The following is a 21,043-nucleotide window of genomic DNA, read 5'->3' on the forward strand; positions in this document are numbered from 1 at the left end:
TTTGCCCAGGTCTGAGGGCTCGTTCAGGATGCAGAGCTTTCAGTGTAAAAGCCAGGAAGGCCCTGGGCAACTGGGAGGGTTGATCATCTCATCTGGAAGATTCTACATACATAAAGAATGAAGATAGGAAAAGAAATTTTTTGACACAAAAATGTGGCACAATGAATTTCCCTTATTGTGTGTGAACCTAACTATAACTTCTGAAAGTTGAGGAGTCAAAAAAGCTAAGTTATGGTGTGATCTGATAAGAACAGCTATAATTTCTCACAGATTTAGTGGGCATAACCAGACAGGTCAGAGAATTTTAGAGCTGAAAGGGATACATCTAATCGCAACTCTTCTCTTTGTAAGTTAAAGAACTAAAACTCAAAGTTAGTGAGACAGTTCTCAACCTGTAGCAATTTTACCCTCAGAGAACATTTGGCAATGTCTGGAGACAGTTTTGCTTGTCACAGTTGGGAGTGTGGAAATATGTGCTACTGGTATCTAGTGGTAGACGTCTGGGATGCTACCAAACATCCCACAGATCAGCCCCTCACGAAAAGAATTGTTGAACCCAAAATGTCAATAATACCAAGGTTGAGAAACTCTGGCTCAAGATCTTTCCCCCCAATAACACAAAGCCATTTCCATTGCCCCAGCCTCTTGATCATAAGTCTCATATTCTTGTCACTGTATAATCTTGAAGGGCTGTTTAAAAGCGTCAAGCATGCAATGGAATCTTTTGTATTTCATTTCTTCTTATATACACCTAATTCCATGCATACCTCTTCATGCTTTTGAGTATATTTATATCACTCTCCTGTGTTATTCCATGCCAGATATATATTATCTTTAAAAATGAGTCCATCAGCTATGAAAAAATAAAACCTCATCTAAAAAACAAATTGGTTGCAATTATTGCTTCATCTGGTCCCTTGGTATACATCTGTAACGCTGATTTAGTACTTTTGATAAGTGTTTCCCCAACTGCATCTCTTTAGCATCATTATAAATAATGGCTGAAAGAAATGATTCTTTTCAGTGCAGTAACTATAGTGAGAACATTTTAAATCAAATTTAATGCTAGGGCATTTGTAAAGTCCAAACATTTGATTGATGTATTTTTCAGCCATGTGCCTTGCTGAAAGGCAGTAACACACAGAGGGCATACCATTAAACATTTTATTTTAGTTTTTCTGAAACTGCAATTAATGCAGAGAAGTAATTAAACAGCTGTTAAGATAAGCTGCCTGGGATAGCTGGTATATTTATCTAATGCTATACAACTATTGCCCCATTGCCAATCACTTAATCTATACATAATTATTCAGGCTGAGGCTTTGTGAAAACAGAATGTTTTAATACTTTTAATATCTTAATTATCTTTTGGTGAGGAAGGGAACATCTTACTTTCTTCTTAAGAGAAAAGAATAACAGAGAGATCGAGAGTATGACCTTGAAGCATTTTTGATCGTGCCTCAAGACTTAGTTCATGCATAAATATGCTGAAGGAGCAATCAAGGTAGCTGTTTCTGTCTTTCCTGATGCTGGGTGTTATTACCCAAATGAGGCACATTAAAGACATTGTGGAGGAGAGAGAAAAGGAAATGAGCCTTTTAGCATGTTTTTAAAAGGTATTTTTAACTTAACAGTCTGTCTAATAGAGAATCTTTTCTTTTGGACAGCAATGGGTGGTCAGTATCAGTTACTTGTCAGAATGTAAGTTGAAAAGAGCAATCTTATGATAAGCACTTGATTTTGAAAGCAATTTTTTTTTGTTTTTGACAAATAAAAATAGTTTTATAATGAAAACTCTTTCATGCTGTAAACAAGAAGCTCTATTTTTCCAATAGTGCATGATGTTAAAGAATTTCAAAGATTACTGGAATTTAGAGAAAAAATGCAATAGTTTGTGAGCAGGTAATAAAGAAAAAAAAACTCTTGGGTTAAGTAATAAAGAAACAAAAGAAAATAGCAACTCATGAGCTTGGCAAAATCAAGTCTTTTAATCTTATCTTGGTACTCAGAAATTATTTGGCACAATGTCAAGTTAATCATTCTGTTTACAGGAAGATGATTTAAGTACAAGAGAAATTTTTCCCCTTGTTAACAAAAAGCAAGACACACATCAATGGACTATGTCAGAAAAGTAAAAAGCCAGCCTATGCAATGGGAGACAATTTTCGGAAACCACATATCAGGAAAGGATTTACTATCCAGAATATATAAAGAGATCTTACAACTCAACAACAAAGAGGCAAACAACCCAATTAAAAATTGACAAAATATATGGATAGACACTTTTCCAAAGAGGAAATACAAATGGCTTAAATGAATATGAAAAGATGCCCAACTTCACTAGCTATTAGAGAATGCAAATCAAAACCACAATGAAATATCATCTCACACCTACTGGAATGGCCATTATCAAAAACAGAAAACTACAGGTACTGTAGAGGATATAGAGAAACAGGTACACTTACTCATTGTTATTGGGAATGTAGGATGGTGCAGCGCTGTGGAGGAATGTTTGGCAGTTCCTCAGGAAGCTACGTATAGAATTGCCATATGATCCAGCAATCCCATTACTAGGTATATACTTAGAAGAACTGAAAGCAGGGACACAAATGGACATTTGCACACCAATGTTTATAGTAGCATTATTCACAATTGCCAAGAGATGGAAACAGCCCAAATGTCCATCAATGGAAAAGTGGATAAACAAACTGTGGTATAAATATGCAATGGAATATTGCACAGCTAGAAGACAGAATAAAGTCATGATGCACGCAACAACGTGGGTGAAACTTGAGGACATTATGTTGAGTGAAATAAGCCAGAAACAATAGGACAAATACCATATGGTTTCACTAATATGAACTAACAATAATGAGCAAACTCTGAGAGTTAAAGTTAAGAACACAGATTATCAGGAGGTAGAAAGAGGGTAGAGATTGGGCATTTGATGCTGAAGTAGTACAGAACTTTCAACAGGATTGATTGCAAAGATCCAGAAATGGATAGCACAATACTGTATGATGGTAGCACAATACTGTAAGTACACTGAACAAAGATGAGTGAGAGTATGATTGAAAGAGGAAGGCTAAGGGCATGTATGACACCAGAAGGAAAGAGAGGATAAAAACCAGGACAGTAAAACTTAGTGAAACCTAGAGTGGACAACCATGGTGATTAAATGTAAAAATATAAGAAAGTTTTTACATGAGGGAAAACAAATGAATGTCACCACTGCAAAGTGTTAAAAAATGGGATGGTATATGGAAAAAAATACAATTAATGCGGACTAGGGTCCATAGTTAATAACAACATTGTAGTGACCTTTCATTAATTGTAACAAAGGCAATATACCAAAGTTAAATGTCAATAAGAGGGGGATATAGGGGAGGGGTATGGGATTCTCGTTGTTGTTTCTCTTTTTTTTCCTTTTCCTCTTCTTTCGTATTTGTGGGAGAAATGGAAATGTTCTCAAATATATTGTGGTGGTGAATGCATAACTATGTGATTATACTGGAAGCCATTGATTGTACACTTAGGGTGGATTGTGTGGTGTGTGCATAAAACTGTTTAAAAAATAAACAGAAGGATACAAGTGCTAGAGAAGATGTGGAGAGAGGGATGTACCTATTTACTGCTGGTGGGGATGTAGAATGGGGCAGCCCATCTGGAGAGCAGTGTGTTGTTTCCATAGGAGGCTACGTATAGGGTTGATATACATTTTGGTTTGCTAAAGTTGCCAGAATTCAAAATACCAGAAATGGATTGGCTTTCATGAAGGGGATTTATTAGGTTACTAATTTACAGTTCTACAGCCATAAAGGTGTCCAAACTAAAACATCAACAAGAGGATACCTTAACTGAAGAAAGGCATCCGGAACACCTCTGTCAGCTGGGAAGGTACATGGCTGGCATCTGCTTGTCCTTTGCTTTCAAAAATGGGTTTTCTCCAAAATGTCTCTGGGCTTGTCTCTCTTAGCTGCTGTCTCTCAGCAACTGTGCATCCTTGCTTGTTCTCCAAGGGCATTTGTCTCTAAATGCATGGGGGTCCTCTCAGCTTCTCTGGGGAAAACTTTGGGCCTTATCTGTTATCTTAGCATCTCCAAACATCTTTCTGTCTGCATCTTCAAGAGTCTCAGTCTGTAATGACCCCTGAGTGCTCTAAGGACTCCAGTAAACTAATCAAGACCCACCTTGAATGGGTGGGGTCACACCTTCACAGAAATAATCTAATCAAAAGGTCTCACCCACACTCTGCACGCACAATATGAGATTAAAATAACATGGCTTCTGTGGGGGGCATAGTAGATTCAAACCAGCACACCACATGATTCTGCAACCCTGTTATTTGGTATATACTAGAAAGAACTGAAAGCAGAGAAATAAATAGACATTTGTACACTGGTATTTATGGCAGCATTATTCATGATGTGCAATGGATGGAGGTGGCCCAAGGGTATATCAACCCATATGTATACACCACAGATACACGTATGACAGAATGTTGAGTGGTTACAGGAAGGAATGAAGTCATGTGGCATGCAACTAGGTGAATGAACCTTGAGGACATTATGTTGAGTGAAATAAGTCAGAAACAAAAAGGATAAATATTGTATGGTCTCACTGATATAAACTAACTGTAATGAGCAAATGCTGAAAACTGAATTTGAGAGAGTGTTAGTTTGAAAATATTATGTACCCCATAATTTTGTGGGGGCAGACTTATTTTAGATGGGATCTTTTGATTGGGTTGTTTCCATGGAGTTGTGACCCACCCAATTGTGGGTGGGACCTTTTGATTAGATTATTTCCATGGAGGTGTGTCCCTGCCCATTCAAGGTAGGCCTTAAATAGATTACTGGTGGCCTCTATGAGAGGATAAAAGGCAGAGACATTTTGAAGAGAGCTCAGAGAGACACTTAAAGAGAAAATGCCCAGAGACATTTTGAAGACAGCCATTGAAACCTGATGTTTGGAGATGCTAAGCTAAGAGATGAAGCCCAGAGTTTGCCTGAGGGAAGCTAAGTGAAACCATAGATGCTTAAAGAGAAAGCCACTGGAATCAGAAGCTGAAAGCAATGCAGCCCAAAAGCAAAGGACCAGCAGAAGCCAGCCATGTGTCTTCCCAGTTAACAGAGTGTTCCTGCTGCCATCAGCCTTTCCTCAGTCATCTTTTGTTGATGCCTTAGTTTGGACACTTTTTATGGGCTTAGAGCTTTAATATTTAACCAAATAAACCCCTTTATAAAAGCCAATCCATTTCTGGTGTTTTGAATTCTGGCAGCTTTAGCAAACAGGAACAGAGAACATAGGTTATCAGGGGATAGAAAGTGGAAAAGATTGAGCAATCAATGATTAAGGAGTACGGAATGTTCAATAAGGCTCATTGTGAAGGTTCCTAGATTGTAAACTCTTACAGCAGTCACATCTATTCCTGAGTTTTAGATTGCTCAGATACCCCTGAAGATTGCGAGAATGATCAGATGAGAGAGGGGAAGGGTAACTAAGAAATTAAGATGTAACAAATTATTATGACTACTGACTCATTATATAGATATTTCCTTTTAGTTTCTTGTGTATTAGAATAGTTAGAAGTAAATAATGGAAATTGTTAAGCTATAATCCAGTAGACCTTATCTTTGATAATGATTGTATAGCTATATACCAAAAAAAAAAAAAAAAAATTGGTGGCTTGTGTTGTTTAGATCTACTTCTGGATGTTTTATTCTGTTCCACTGATCTTTATATCTATCACTGACAATACCACACTGTCTTAATTAACCTATTTTTATTGTAAATCTTAAAATTGGGTGGAGTGCAATATGAGGAGTCAATAGGGGGTGAGGATAAGGGTTATGAGATGTTTGGAGTTTTCTTTTTTCTTTTTATTTCTTTTTCTAGAGTAATGCAAATGTTCTAAAATTGATCATGGTGATGAATGCAAAACTATGTGATGATACCATGAACCATTGATTGTATACTTTGGATGGATTGCATGGTGTGTGAACACATCTCAATAAAATTACATTTAAAAATAAAAGAAAAGCAAAACAGGGGAACAATTTTTCTTTTGTGCTTCAGTGGAATGATGGGAATAAGGAAATATATATAAAACCCCACGGAAAAAGACCAAATTTTATTCTCTGAGAAGAATAAACAAAAATAGTGCCATTGATTGTCCCAAAGTTTATTTCTCCTGATGAATTGAGATTTTAAATTGTGTATCAGAAAAACTTGAATGTGGCTTTGGATTTTGGCTTACATTCAGATTCTTTCCTATTGTTATGAAATGTAATGAGAGAGTATGAACTAAAGTGAGTATGAAATTTGTTTCCACTTTGCAATTGTAGGACCATTAATTAATTACAGATATCATAATCATTCATTGTCTTAAGAGGCAGATACTTTTTTCTGTCAAGGACCATTCAAAAATAATCACAACATCCACATAAGTACAAAGTAACTTGTTTATAATTTCAGGAACAAGTTTCAACCAACAAAATCCTCTTTTTATTGTTAAGCAGCCTATAAAAACATGATGAATGAATTATTCATAGGAATTTATTACATTGCATATTTCAATTTTTTTCAGAAATTATTTATTAGACTTCAGAACTTTTGCTTTAGGCAAGGTAAATATAAGGCCCTTTCATGGATGAGGATGTTGAGTTTGATCTGTTACATGTTTTTCATAAGGCTACAAATTTAGCAAGTACTAGGGCCAATAGTAAAACTGATGTCTTCTGTTCTGAAGAAAGGACTCTGCCTGACACTGACAATTTCACCATCTCTGGAGGCTTCATCCAGAGCATCTAAATTTTTCATCCACAATTCAGACATTCAATAAAAAATTACCCAACATGATAAAGAAGATCAATATATAAGAAATCGAGAAAATAGTATTTGAAAGAAAGAGACCCATAAATGGTCTTTAAAATAACTAATATATTCAATAAAATAGAGAAATGGATTAAGAATTTCAGCAGAGAATTAGAATCTATTAAAAAGTCAGTTCTAGAGCTGTGCTGTCTAATATGGTAACCACTAGTCACTTGTGTTGATTTAAATTTAAATTAATTAAAATTAAAAACATTAAATTGTCAGTTCCTTAGTCTCACAAGCTACATGTCATAAGCAATAGTCATATATGGCTAGTGGCTGCCACATTAGACAGTACAGATTATAGCACACTTCCATCACCCCAGAAAATTCTATTGAGCACTGTTCTAGGAATAAAAATTATAATAATTGAAATTAAGAAATGAATAAAATGGTTTACTATCTGACTAAACACAGCAGAACAGCAAATTAGTGAACTGGAAATGAAGTAATTAGTAAACATCCAAATTAGTAGTGGCAGAGTGAGGAGCTTGGTGGAAACTCTCCCAACGAAACAATCATTTAACTGGAGAAAATTATTTCTACAAACACAAAGAAAAATCCTTTAAAGTCTCTGGATATTGTCCTAAGGGCATACAGCAAATGGGGAAACATTCATTCAAGAAAATCTACTAAATTTCAATAACGCTAGAGTCTGTAGCATTTGAGCCACAACATGTATGCTCTCCCTATTCTCTCCCCCTGCCAGCTCAGTATAATGGAACCTCTACTGTGGGCACTTGCAGCCAAGAAGTTGGCGCTCCCTTTCTTTCTAGTTCCCAATCTTATGATTAGAGTTTCACTGGTGTTTCTTATGCCTCCCAGCCCTGTGCAGCAGAAGCTCTATTCAGAGTGAGTGTAGTCAAAAAACGATGCTTCATTTCCCCACCCAGCTGTGCTACTAGGGTGGATGCTCTACTCTAACCTCGGCAGGCCAAGAACACCAGGTCCCTGATGTCTCCGAACTGGCTCACTCTGTGGGTGGCGATTCCACGCCTGGTGGACAAGCCAGGAACACCAGGGATACCACAGTCACTCCAATGTTCACTCACAGATCTGCAGTGGGCCTCTGTTCCCACCCCCATCTCCTGTGTAGTGGCATGGAGCTTCTGTCCAGGGAGAGAGGCAGGTTTTAAAGATGAAGAGTTCTGTACCTCTGTCTGAGTGGATGTGGTACGAGGTGAATTGTGCGAGGAGGGAAGAGACACAAACTAATATAGTATAACTTTACAGAAGAGATTTATTGAATTACAAGACTATGAACATTTATTATTAATAATATGATAGTTGAAAGTAAACTGGTCTGTACAGCAGACAAAGGAAAGGAACAGAAAAAACTCATTAAACCAGGGTTACAAACATTTATCATTAATGACGTGATAGTTGAAAGTAAAGCAGTCTTCCCAGCAGACAAAGCAGTCTGTCCAGCAGATAAAAGAAAGAAAAAGAAAAACTCACCAAACTGGGGAAAGCCCTCACATCTGATACTACTGTCTGCGAAGTTCCCAGGTCTTCAGCTGATCGGAGTTCCAGTTTGTACAGGGTCCCAGGCAGAGCGTCCCCTCCTGGGTGAGACCTCCAACTTTTCCTGGGACTCGGGCCAGTGTTTATGGCAATTTGTCCAGGAGTAGAAGTGCTTTGCTGCACATCTCAAGGAAGGGCTAATGCCTTGAGATGATCACAAAGACTTCCTTATCTTAGTTTCACTGGCACATCCACAGCAGGGGAGGCTACCCCTCGGCAGAGACAGGTGATCTATTAACTATTATCGAAACTCCAGGTAAACTCTGTTAGGCTTCAGTGACTTCCTTTGTTATATGTATCTTTGGTCCTCATTCCCTTGTAGACAGGTCGGCACCTGCTGTTGTGCAGGGCAGCTATCTGCTTATGGTTCATGTTGATTTGACGCATACATTAACTTCCTACAATTTCCAACACAGGAGACAACATTTATTTGGAACAAAGCATGGAGACTTTCACTGTCTCATGAAACAGTGGAGATCTTGGTGGAAAGCAATTAAGAGGGTGCATGTAGACCCATACATGATATTGGTATCAATAAGTGAAGTGGCATAGAAACCAGAAGTTTAACAGTCAGAGAAAAAGACAGCCAAGGAAAGTTCCTCTTGGAGAACTCCCTGGGAGTTGGAAATGTACATGTGCTCTAGGCTGCACCCACTCAGGAGTAATCAGAGTAAGACATGGGGCAGACTTGAAAACATTCCCCAAAGACACACACAGATCCATGAGCATAGGTCTGAAGCCTTACTGTCACAAGAGGTTTAAGCACAACCTCCAATCAAACACTAACTAAACAATAAGGTACTCTGACCTAAGGGAAACTTCAGGCAAGTCAAGACTAAAAATGAAATCACACATATATCCCTGGCAATCTGGAAGACTGTACATGCCCAAGACAGTGCCCTCTTATGAGTGATCCCAGAAGAAATATCCAAGCTTCTATTCCCTGGCTGAAAGTGTGGCAAAAAATGTAAACTATTTGAATTGTTATAGCAGCCTCCAAGCCACACACACACATACAATCCAGTCGCATAAGATAAAAATCTAACTTGCCAAGGTGACTTAAACAAAGCATTTGACCAAGTGGCTTATGCCAACCCACAGTTGATTCCTTGGCACCTGAGCTAACAGTGATAACTTTTAAAGTATGTTTTAACAAGTAGTTAGAGAGCAAATGTCAAAGGAGGTCATGGGTCACAGTTCCAAAACTTCAGCTCTTTCCATTATTGTAAAATATAACATACATACATAAAGTTGTTAACTTTTGATGTACGGCTCAACATGGAGTTATATAGGTAATTTCACAAATTGTTATGGGTTACAGTTCTACAGTTTCAGTTCTTTGCTTATTATGAAATATCAGGTATATACAGAAAGGTGAGGACTTTCAAAGTACAATTCAAATGAGTAGCTATACAGCAAATTTCAAAGACTGTTATAGGTTACAGTTCCACCATGTCATTTACCTCCTTCCAGCTATTCCAACACTCCAGCATCTAAAAAAATATATATTTATATAAAGTTTCAGTATTCATAGGCCATTGTTAAATCTCATTTTGTTTGTTGCTACCCCTACCTCTCACTTAATCTCTTTCTCCATCTTCAGTGGTGTCTATGCAGTGACCACCCTAACTTGTTCATATTGAAAGGGGGTGTTGACATTATGGGGAAGGAGGCTGCATCTGATAGTTGCATCCTGGGTTTTAGGATTTGTCTGGCATAGGAACACTCTGGTGGATTTAAGTTTCTGAGAGATAAAACTTAGTGAGTGAATCTTTTATTGAATCTCAGTTAGGGACCTAAGTATCTGGAGACTACTTTTGGAAAGGGCATGGCATACTATGGCCATTTGGGATGTCTAGCTGGAACTTGCATAGAGAAACCTCAAGGTTAGCCTCTCGACTCTATTTGGGATCTCTCAGCCACCGTGACCTCAGCTTGTGGCCTTTCTTTGTCCCCCTTTTGGTCAAGTAGGCATTTTCAATCAATCCCTTGCTGCCAGGGCCAGGCTCATTCCTGTGAGTCATGTCCCACATCACCAGAGAGATTCATTCCCCTGGGAGTCATGTCCCTCATGGGCAGGGGGAGGTTAAAGAATTTATTTGCTGAGTTGGGCTTAGAGAGAGAAAGGCCACAACTTAGCAGCAAAAGGGGCTCCCTGGAGGTGCCTCTTAGTTATAATTTAGGAAGACTCAGCCTCCCATTTACCACCTAAATTTCACAAGAGAAAGCCTCAAAGTCAAGGGCCTGATATATTAAGTAGTGGGTTCCTAGTTTCACTTCATATATATTCTATCCCAAGATAAACCATCAGTTTCTTACATGATCTTCACTTAGTTGTACAATCATCATCACTCTCAACTTTAAACAATTTCATAACATAAAACCATCTAGAGCTCTTATCAGCAGCAGAATTTGTGGTGCTACTCTGTGGGCTACATTTTTTTAAACAACCATTTATGAACATATTCAACTTCAATGCATCACTGATACTTATAATCCCATTAATGATCCATAGTCACATCTGACCATTCCCACAACATTAAGTTCACCCTCATTATCATATCTGTACTTAGTAGATTATCATTTCCCCTTCTCTAGCTTCTATCTCTAGGTCCCCTATATTCTACATTATAAGACACTTATTTTACATTTTTCAAGGAGTTCATATTAATGGTAACGTACAATATCTCTCCTTTCATATCTGGCTTATTTCACTCAGCATTTTGTCTTCAAGGTTCATGTTTCATGACCTCATTCCCTCTTATAGCTGCAAGTATTTCATGGTATGTATATACCACATTTTGTTTATCCACTCATCTGTTGAAGGACATTTGGATTGTTTCCATCTCTTAGCAATTGTGAACAATGCCACTATGAACATCAGTGGGCAATTATCTGTTCATGTCACTGCTTTCAGATTTTCTGGGCATATACCAAGAAGTGAAATTGCTGGATCATAAGGTGACTCAATATCTAGTTTTATGACGAACTGCCAAACTGTCATCCACAGTGGTTGTACCATTATACAGTCCTACCAGCAATGAATAAAGGTTCCAATTTCTCCACTCCTCTCCAGCATTGGTAGTTTCCTCTTTGTTTAATGGCAGCCATTCTTATTGGTGTGAGATGATATCTCACTGTGGTCTTGATTTGCATCTCCCTAATAGCTAGAGGAGATGAACATTTTTTTTCAGGTGTTTTTTCACCATTTGTTTTTCCTCTTTGAAAAAGTGTCTTTTTATATCTTTTGCCCATTTTATAATTGGGCTGTTTGTACTACAGTCGTTAAGTTGTAAGATTTCTTTACATATGCAAAATATCAGTCTCTTATCAGATATATGATTTCCAAATATTTTCTCCCATTGTGTTGGATACCTCTTCACCTTTTTGACAAATTCCTTTGAGGCACAGAAGATTTTGATTCTGAGGAGTTCCCATGTATCTATTTTTTTCTTTCATTTGTAAAATCTAAGTAGCTACCTCCTATTACTAGGTCTTGAATATGCATCTCTGTATTATCTTCTAAGACTTTTATGGTGCTGTCTCTTGTATTGAGGTCTTTGACCCACTTTGAGTTAATTTTTGTATAGGGTGTGAGGTAGGGGTTTTCTTTCATGCTTTTGGATGTGGCTATCCAGTTCTCCCTGCCCCATTTGTTGAAGAGACTGTACTGTCCCAGTTCAGTGGATTTGAGGGCCTTATCAAAAATCAGTTGACCATAGATCTGGGGGTCTATTTCTGAACTCTCAATTCAATCCCAGTGATTAGTATGCGTATCTTTGTGCCAATACCATGCTGTTTTGACTATGTGGCTTTATAGCAGCCTTCAAAGTCAGGAAGTGTAAGTCCTCTCACTTTGTTTTTCTTTTTTAGAAGGTTTTTAGCAATTGGAGGACAATTTCCCTTCCAAATAAATTTGATAACTAGCTTTTCCAAGTCTGCAAAGTAGGTTGTTGGAATTTTGATTGGAATTGCATTGAATCTGTAGATCAATTTGGATAGGATTAACATCTTAATGATGTTTAACCTTCCTATCCATGAACATGGAATATCTTTCCATCTTTTTAGGCCCCTTTTATTTCTTTTAATAAAGTTACATAATTTTCTGTGTAGAGGTCCTTTATATCCTTGGTTAAGTTTATTCTTAGGTACTTAATTTTTTTTCAGTTGCTATTGTGAATGGAATCTTTTTCTTGAGTGTCTCTTCAGTTAGGTCATTTCTAGTGTGTAGGAACATCACTGACTTATGTGCATTAAACTTGTATCCTGGCACTTTGCTGAATTTATTAGCTCAAGTAGCTGTGTCATCTATTTCTCAGGATTTCCCAAATATGAGATCATATCATCTGCAAATAATGACAATTTTACTTCTTCCTTTCTAATTTGGATATCATTTATTTCTTTGTCTTGCCAGATTGCTCTGGCTAGAACTTCTAGCACAATGTTGAATAATAGTGGTGACAACGGGCACCCTTGTCTCATTCCTGATCTTAGAGGGAAGGCTTTCAGTCTCTCACCATTGAATACTATGCTGGCTGTGGGCTTTTCAGATATGCTGTTTATCATATTGAGGAAGTTTCCTTCAATTTCTACCTTTTGAACTGTTTTTATCAAAATGAAGGATGCTGAATTTTTTAAATTAAATTCAGTTTTATTGAGATATAGTCACATACCATAAAATCATCCATAGTTTACAATCAACTGGTCATAGTACCATCAAATAGCTATGCATTCATCACCCCAATCTAGTTTTGAACATTTTCCTTATGCTGGAAAGAATAAGAATAAGAATAAAACATAAAAGTAAAATAAAGAACAGCCAAATCACCCCCCCCATTCCATGATATTTTTCATTTAGTTTTTGTCCCCATTTGTCTACTCATCCATCCATACACCAGATAAAGGGAGTGTGATCCACAAGGTTTTCACAATCACACTGTCACCCCTTGTAAGCTACATTGTTATACAATCATCTTCAAGAGTCAAGGCTACTGGGTTGGAGTTTGATAGTTTTAGGTATTTACTTCTAGCTATTCCAGTACATTAAAACCTAAAATGGTTATCTGTATATATAGTGTGTAAGAATGTCCACCAGAGTGATCTCTCAACTCCATTTGAAATCTCTCAGCCAGTGAAACTTTAGTTTGTTTCATTTCACATCCCCCTTTTTGTCAAGAAGATGTTCTCAATCCCACGATGCCAGGTCCAGATTCATCCCCGGGAGTCATATCCTGCGTTGCCATGTCCCATGTAGGGGGAGGGCAGTGAATTCACCCACTGAGGTGGCTTAGCTAGAGAGAGAGGGCCACATCTGAACAACACAGAGGCACTCCAGGGGAGACTCTTAGGCACAATTATAAGCAGGTTTAGCCTCTCCTTTGCCGTAATGAGCTTCATAAGGGCAAGCCCCAAGATAGAGGGCTTGGCTTACCAAGCCATCAGTCCTCAATATTTGTGAGAATACCAGCAACAATCCAGGTGAAGAAGTCCAACACTTACCTATTTTCCCCCAAGGATGCTGAATTTCATCAAATGTTTTTTCAGCATCTATTGAGATGATCATTTGATTTTTTTTCCCTTTTGATTTGTTAATGTGTTGTATTATACTGATTAATCTTCTTATGTTGAACCACCCTTGCATACCTGGTGTGAACCCCACTTGGTCATGATGTATGATTTTTTTAATGTGTCTTTGTATTCAATTTGCAAGTATTTTGTTGAGAATTTTTGCATCTATGTTCATTAAGCAGATTGGCCTGTAGTTTTCCTTTCTTGTGGCATCTTTATCTGGTTTTGATATTAGAGTGATGTTGGCTTGATAAAATGGTTTAGGTAGTGTTCCATTTTCTTTAGTTTTTTGAAAGTTTTAGTAGGAATGGTGTCATTCTTTTTGGAAAGTTTGGTAAAATTCCCCTCTGAAGCCATCTGGCCCTAGGCTTTTATTTGTAGGAAACTTTTTGATGATGGATTGGATCTCTTTACTTGTGATTGGTTTGTTGATTTCTTCTATTTCTTCTCTGGTCAGTCTAGGTTGTCCATGTGTTCCTAGGAAATTATCCATTTCCTCTAAGTTGTCTAGTTTGTTGGCATACAGTTTTTTATAGGATCCTCGTATGATTTTTTTAATTTCTTCAGAATCTGCTGTAATGTCCCCCCTCTAGTTTATTATTTTGTTTTTTTGGTTCTTCTCTTTTCAACTTTGTCAATCTAAGGATTTGTCAATCTTTTTTTATCTCAATGTACAAACTTTTGGTTTTATTTATTCTCTCTATTTTTTTTCTTCATGTCATTTATTTCTGCTTTAATCTTTGTTATTTCTTTTCTTCTACTTGCTTTAAGATTTGTTTGCTGATCATTCTCTAGCTTCTTTGGTTTTTCCATTAGTTCTTTCATTTTATCTCTTTCTTCCTTTTTAACATATGCAATTATATAATATAAATATAATATAAATTTCTCCTGAAACACCACCTTCAATGCATCCTATAAGTTTTGATATGCTGTGTTCTCATTTTCATTCATCTCTAGATATTTAGCAATTTCTCTTGAAATTTCTTCTTTGACCCACTGATTGTTAAGAAGTATATTGTTTAACCTCCAGATATTTGTGAATGTTCTAGATATTTGATGGTTATTAACTTCTAGTTGCATTCCATTATGATCAGAGAATGTGCTTTGAAAAATTTCAATCTTTTTAAATTTATTGAGGCTTGTTTTATGCACCAGTATATTGTCTATCTTGAAGAAAATTCCATCAGCACTAGAGAAGAATGTATATCCTGATAATTTGGGATGTAATGCTCTATATATGTCTGTTAAGTCTAATTTGTTTATCACATTGTTTAGGTTCTCAATTTCCTTATTGGTCCTCTATCTGGTTGATCTATCTATAGGAGAGAGTGGTATATTGAAGTCTCCCATGATTATTATGGAAACGTCTATTGCTTCCTTCAGTTTTGCCAATGTTTGTCTCATGTACTTTGGAGCAACTTGATTGGGTGCATAAACATTTATGATTGTTATTTCTTCTTGGTGAATTGTGCCTTTTATTAGTAGATAGTGTCTTCCTTTATCTCTTATGACATTCTTGCATTTAAAGTCTATTGTATCTGAAATTAGTATTGCTCCCCCTGCTTTCTTTTGGCTGTAGCTTACATTGAATATTTTTTCCATCCTTTCACTTTCAATCTCTTTGTGTCACTGAGTCTAAGATGAGTCTCTTGTAAACAGCATATTGAAGGTCCATATTTTTAAATCCATTCTGTCAATCTATATCTCCGAATGGGGGAGTTTAATCCATTTACATTCAATGTTAATACTGTGAAAACAGTTCTTGAATCAGCCACCTTATCCTTTGGTTTTTAGTTGTCAGATCTATTTTTCCCACTCTCTCTTTAATTCCTTTAAGTTACCCTTACTAATACTCTTCAGTTCTGTGCCCTTCTCCAGGCCTCTTTCTCCTGTTTTTTTTCTCAGCCCATAGAGCATCCTTTAGTATTTCTTGTAGGGCAGGTCTCTTATTAAAATTTCTCTCAGCATTTGTTTGTGAAATTTTTAAGCTCTCCCTCAATTTTGAAGGAGAGCTTTGCTAGATAAACAATTCTTGGCTGGCATTTTTTCTCTTTCAGAATTTTAAATATGTCATACCAGTGCATTCTTACCTCCATGGTGACTGGTGAGTAGTCAGTACTTAGTCTTATGTTGTTTCTCTTGTATGTGGTGAATCACTTCTCTCTTGCTGCTTTCAGAACTTTCTCCTTCTCTTGAACATTTGACAATCTGATCAGAATATGACTTGGAGTAGGTTTATTTGGATTTATTCTATTTGGAGTCTACTGGGCATCTTTGATTTATATGTTTACGTCATTTAGAAGGGTTGGGAAGTTTTCCCCAACAATGTCTTTGAGTACCCTTCCTAGTCCTTTACCCTTCTCTTCACCTTCTGGAGCACCAGTGATTCTTGTATTTGTGTGCTTCATGTTGTCCATCATTTCTCCAAGATCCATTTCAAATTTTTCCATTTTTTTCTCCATTCTTTCTTTTTTGCTTTCACATTCCATTGCCTATTCACAAATTCACTAATTCTTTTTCTCTGCCACTTCAAATCTACTGTCATGTGTCTCAAGAACATTTTTAATCTGATCAACAGTATCTTTTATTTCTATAAGATCTATTTTTTATTTACTCTTGCAAATTCTTATTTACACTCTTCTAGGGTCTTCTTGATGTCCTTTTTATCCTTAGTCATGACACTGATGCTTGTGCATACTTTTCTAATTGCTCCAAGTTCTGTGTTTCCTCTGGCTTTTTAATTTGCAGGTTTGGGTTGTCCATATCTTCTGTTTTCTTCATATGCTTTATAATTTTCTGTTGTTTTTTTTGTCTCTTGGTATTTGCTTATCTGATAGAGTTATTTTAGGATATGTAGGATTATTTGAACATTTAGCTATAATTTGGCAGAGCTACAGCTTGGTGGAGAGAACTTTTCCTGTCCTACCAGCAGGTGGCACTCTTGAGCCACCTCTAACCCTCAAGCCAGTTCTCCTCCAAATTTGTCTCTTCACTGAGTGGTGATCCAAACTATGTGAAAGTCCATCAGTGCACCAATTTTCCTTGGGCACTGGGAGTTGCAAGCCCTGTGGGTGGGAGGTGTGCCCCATGCATTTTGGCAGGTCTGTCCCAGGACACAGTGGTCCTGGTCATTCCTGGGCTGCAGGTGGAGTATTCTGGGGCTGTAGAACTGCACATCTCACCTTTCAGCTCAAATGCCCTGCAGTCCCTGTCTGCCATATGCCTGTGAGTACCTGGGATTGGGGGATGGTTCCTGGCACTTCCATGCAGTGCCCTTGCCTCTAGGCTGTGTATACCGCAGGCTTCCCTGGGGGAAGAATGGATGCCATCACAAGTCCACGGAGTCCTGAATTCCTTCAAGGGAGCTCTTAGCCTCAGGGCTGTGAAGGGTTATGTCTGAAGCCAGCTGCCAAGGTGCCTGCTTGGGGCATGGAAAACTGCCTACCTCCTCGCTCATCCACCTGCTCCAAATGCCAGTCCCTGGTGCCACTCCAGGCCTAACACTCACCAGTCTTAAACGCAGTCTCTCTATTTCTCCAGCCATGTACTCACTATGTGGTGTAGAAGTACCTGCCCAGCCAGTTGAACCCTAGAACTGCTGTTCTGGAGTGCTTTCTGTCCTTTAGCTAGTGTTTTTCATGGAGGATAATTTTGCTCTGTCTCTCCTAATCTGCCATCTTCCTGGAATTTGCTTACTCAGATTTTTACTAATTTTTCTGCTCAATATTCCTTCTTGAATCCCTGTCTTTTCTTCTGGATCACTTTCCTTCTTAATGAAGCTCTGCTTTAGCATTTCCTTAGTAGGTTATCAGTAGATCTACTGAGGGTAGTGTTTCTCAATTTTGTAATAAAAAATACATACTACACCATCATTTTTGAAAGTTTGACTAGATAAAAAATTAAGTTGAAAGTTAATTTACCTCAGAGCTTTGAAGATATGATTCCACTGTTTTCTACATTTCATATTTTTTTCTGTTGAGAATTCTGTTGTCAACCTAATTTTTATTCATCTGTAGATAATTTTTGTTTTCACTCCATATGCTACCAAAATATTTTCTTTATATATGGTGTTCTATAGTTTCACTTTGGTAGATCTAGATAAGTGTTTCTTTTATTTATATTGTTTGAGATATATTACATTCCCTGAATCATCATCAATTTTGGGATACCTTAGTGACTATGACCATTTATTTTGGATTACTTTAAACAGAAAGACTAATACTAGACATTTCAAGGATGATTGGTCCTGGGGTTGGGGTTGACATTGATACCCTGTGTGGTAAATTGAATTATGTACCCCTCAAAAGACATGCTTTTAATTTTAATGTGCATTCCTGTGCATATGAAAGCATTTGTAAACAAGGCCTTTTGAAGATGTTACTTTTAGTTAAGTTGTGGCCCAAGTGAATCAGGGTGGGTCTTAATATATTACTGGAGTCCTTTGCAAGAAGAAGAAATTCACATGTAATCAAGGAACCAAGAAATGAGCAATAAGCCAGAAATCAGGACAAACTGGAAGAGCAGACAAAGGACAAGCCATGTGTTGGGAGACAGAAATGCAAACCAATGAACCCCAACAATGGCAGCAAGTCAATAAAGAATGCTACTGACTCCAGGAAAAGGCATAGCCTTGAGTTTTGAACCCCTTCCCTTGAAAACCACAAGATCATAAATGCTTGTTGTTTAAGCCAACAACCCATTGTGTGGTATTTGTCATAGCAGACTGGCAAAGTAAGAAACCCAGAGACCAGTAGCATCACCAGACCTTTACTAGATGTTAGAGATAGTTAGAGTATGGGCATATGAGGGCAAATAAAATATGGAGTCCTTGTCAAAGCCTGGCTTACAGTGAGTCCATGGAATCTGCTGACTCACCCAGTATTCATTTTCCTGGTCATTGAATGCATAATTGGGATTGACATACTTGGAAATTAAATTAATCTCTACATTTGGTCCTTGGACTGTGTAGTAAAAGCTAACCAAGAGAGGAGCCAAATGGAAGCAGCACTCTAGTGATTGTGGCCTTTGCATGACCTACTTCCCAGCAACCAAGATCAATGCTAAGCCCCTGATATGGAAATATTCCTTGAGGGGATCATTTGATAGTAAGTTAATTATATTGGAACTTTTTCTATCTTGGAAATGCCAATGATATTCTGACTATGGATTTACCTTTGTTCCCCACAGAGCCTCAGCCAGCACTGCTATCATAGGGGCTTACAAAATATGTGAACCCACAGAAATCCCATCTGAACATGGATCCTACTTCATAGTGGAGTGGGTCCCAGTTATAGGACCATGGCCATGGATACAATGTCTGAATTTCATACCACATCATCCAGAAGTTCCATTCTAACAGACTAATAGATCAAACTGAGAAAGATACACCCTATGTGATACTCAAAAACAATCCTTTGCACAGAGTACCATCTTCTAGCATGCAGTCTGTACACAGAATCATAGACCTCTATATGATGCTATTTCTCTGATAGAAAGAATACATCAATCCAGGTACCAAAGTTTGGAAGATATGTGACTCCACTTACCATCACTCCCAGTGACACGCTGAGGGATATTTACTTCCTGTCTCTGAAGGATATGAGGTCTTTGTCCCAAAGCAGGTGAGCCCTCACCAGCAGACACAATAATGATCCTATTGGAACTACAAGCTATGACTGCCACCTAAGCACTCAGGACTCCTTTTGTCCAGAGACCAGTGGGCAAGAAGAAGTGTCACCATATTGTCAGAAGTAATTGACCCTATTCAGAAGAACAAGGTATATGTACTAGTTAGGGTTCTATAGGGAAACAGAACCAACAAGAGATATCTGTAAATATGAGATTTTATAAAAAGTGTCTCATGTAACTTAAGGGATGCACAAGTCTGAATTCCATGGGGTAAGATGCATGAGTACAAATTCCATATAGCAGGATGCATGAGTCCAAATTCCATAGGGAAGAATGTACAAGTCCAAATTCCATAGGGAAGAATGCACAAGTCCAAATTCCATAGGGCAGGCAGCAAGCTGGCAGCTCCAATGAAGGTCTTTGATGAACTCTCCAAGAGAGGCTGCCTGGCTGAAGAGGAAATGAAATTTCTCTCTCTTGTCCCTTAAAAGTCTTCAACTGATTGGATTATATCCAACTTATTGAATTATCTCATTACAGAAGACACAACCTTTGTTGACGTAAGCAGCCACAGATGCAATCAATTGACTGACGATTTAATAAACCAGCCTTCTGGTTTATTAACCAGCCACAAATGTCCTTTCAGTAAAGGGTAGGCTTGTTTGACCAGACAACTGGGCACCATCACCTGGTTAATTTGACACATGAATGTCACCATCATAGTCCACCCTTTGTCAACTTGGCAGCTATACATCACCTTAAACCATACTTAATCTCTAAATAGAACAGAATAACAGACATATGTTTTGCCTAACAGTACTCAGCTATCCTGCATAAACCAGAAATGCTCTAAATCTCTCCAGAAAGGGTGTAAAAGTCCTTGGGTAACATTCACTCTTTAACTTGATATCCTATAACTTAAATACAATGAAATGAACAATATAGCATGTGATAGGATAAGGGGATAAGATAGAGAAGAAAATAAAGATATATGCTTTATGGACAAATACAAACTCATAAATAAACAAGGAGAAAAAATTCATAGCATCAGAGTCCTCATTTCTATAACTGGTCATGTGGTTGTAGTTCATACTTACCACTACCTTCTTCCACCACCCATTCCATGTTCCCTTTACCCTCAGCAAGAACTTCAGCTAGTCATTGTTCTTTGCCTTGTGGGGTGACCCAAACCTTCACTCCTGAAGTTTCTGGGCCATTGGTAGCCCTGCCTGGATTGGGGTTTTGAAGTTTTCCATTGACTTTAATCACAGGGCATGATAGCACTAAGAGACACCCTCAGGGACCTCCTGTATTCCAGGAAAACTCTTCTTTACCTCCATTGTGTAGTTGCAGTCCTATTACCCCTTGGTAATCAGGATCAATCACCCCAGCCAGTACAGTGATCGCCTTCCTTGCCTGTTTATTCAGAGGCATGAGAAGTCCAAAG

Source organism: Choloepus didactylus, chromosome 8, assembly GCF_015220235.1.
Source record: "Choloepus didactylus isolate mChoDid1 chromosome 8, mChoDid1.pri, whole genome shotgun sequence".
In the NCBI taxonomy this organism is placed as follows: Eukaryota; Metazoa; Chordata; class Mammalia; order Pilosa; family Megalonychidae; genus Choloepus; species Choloepus didactylus.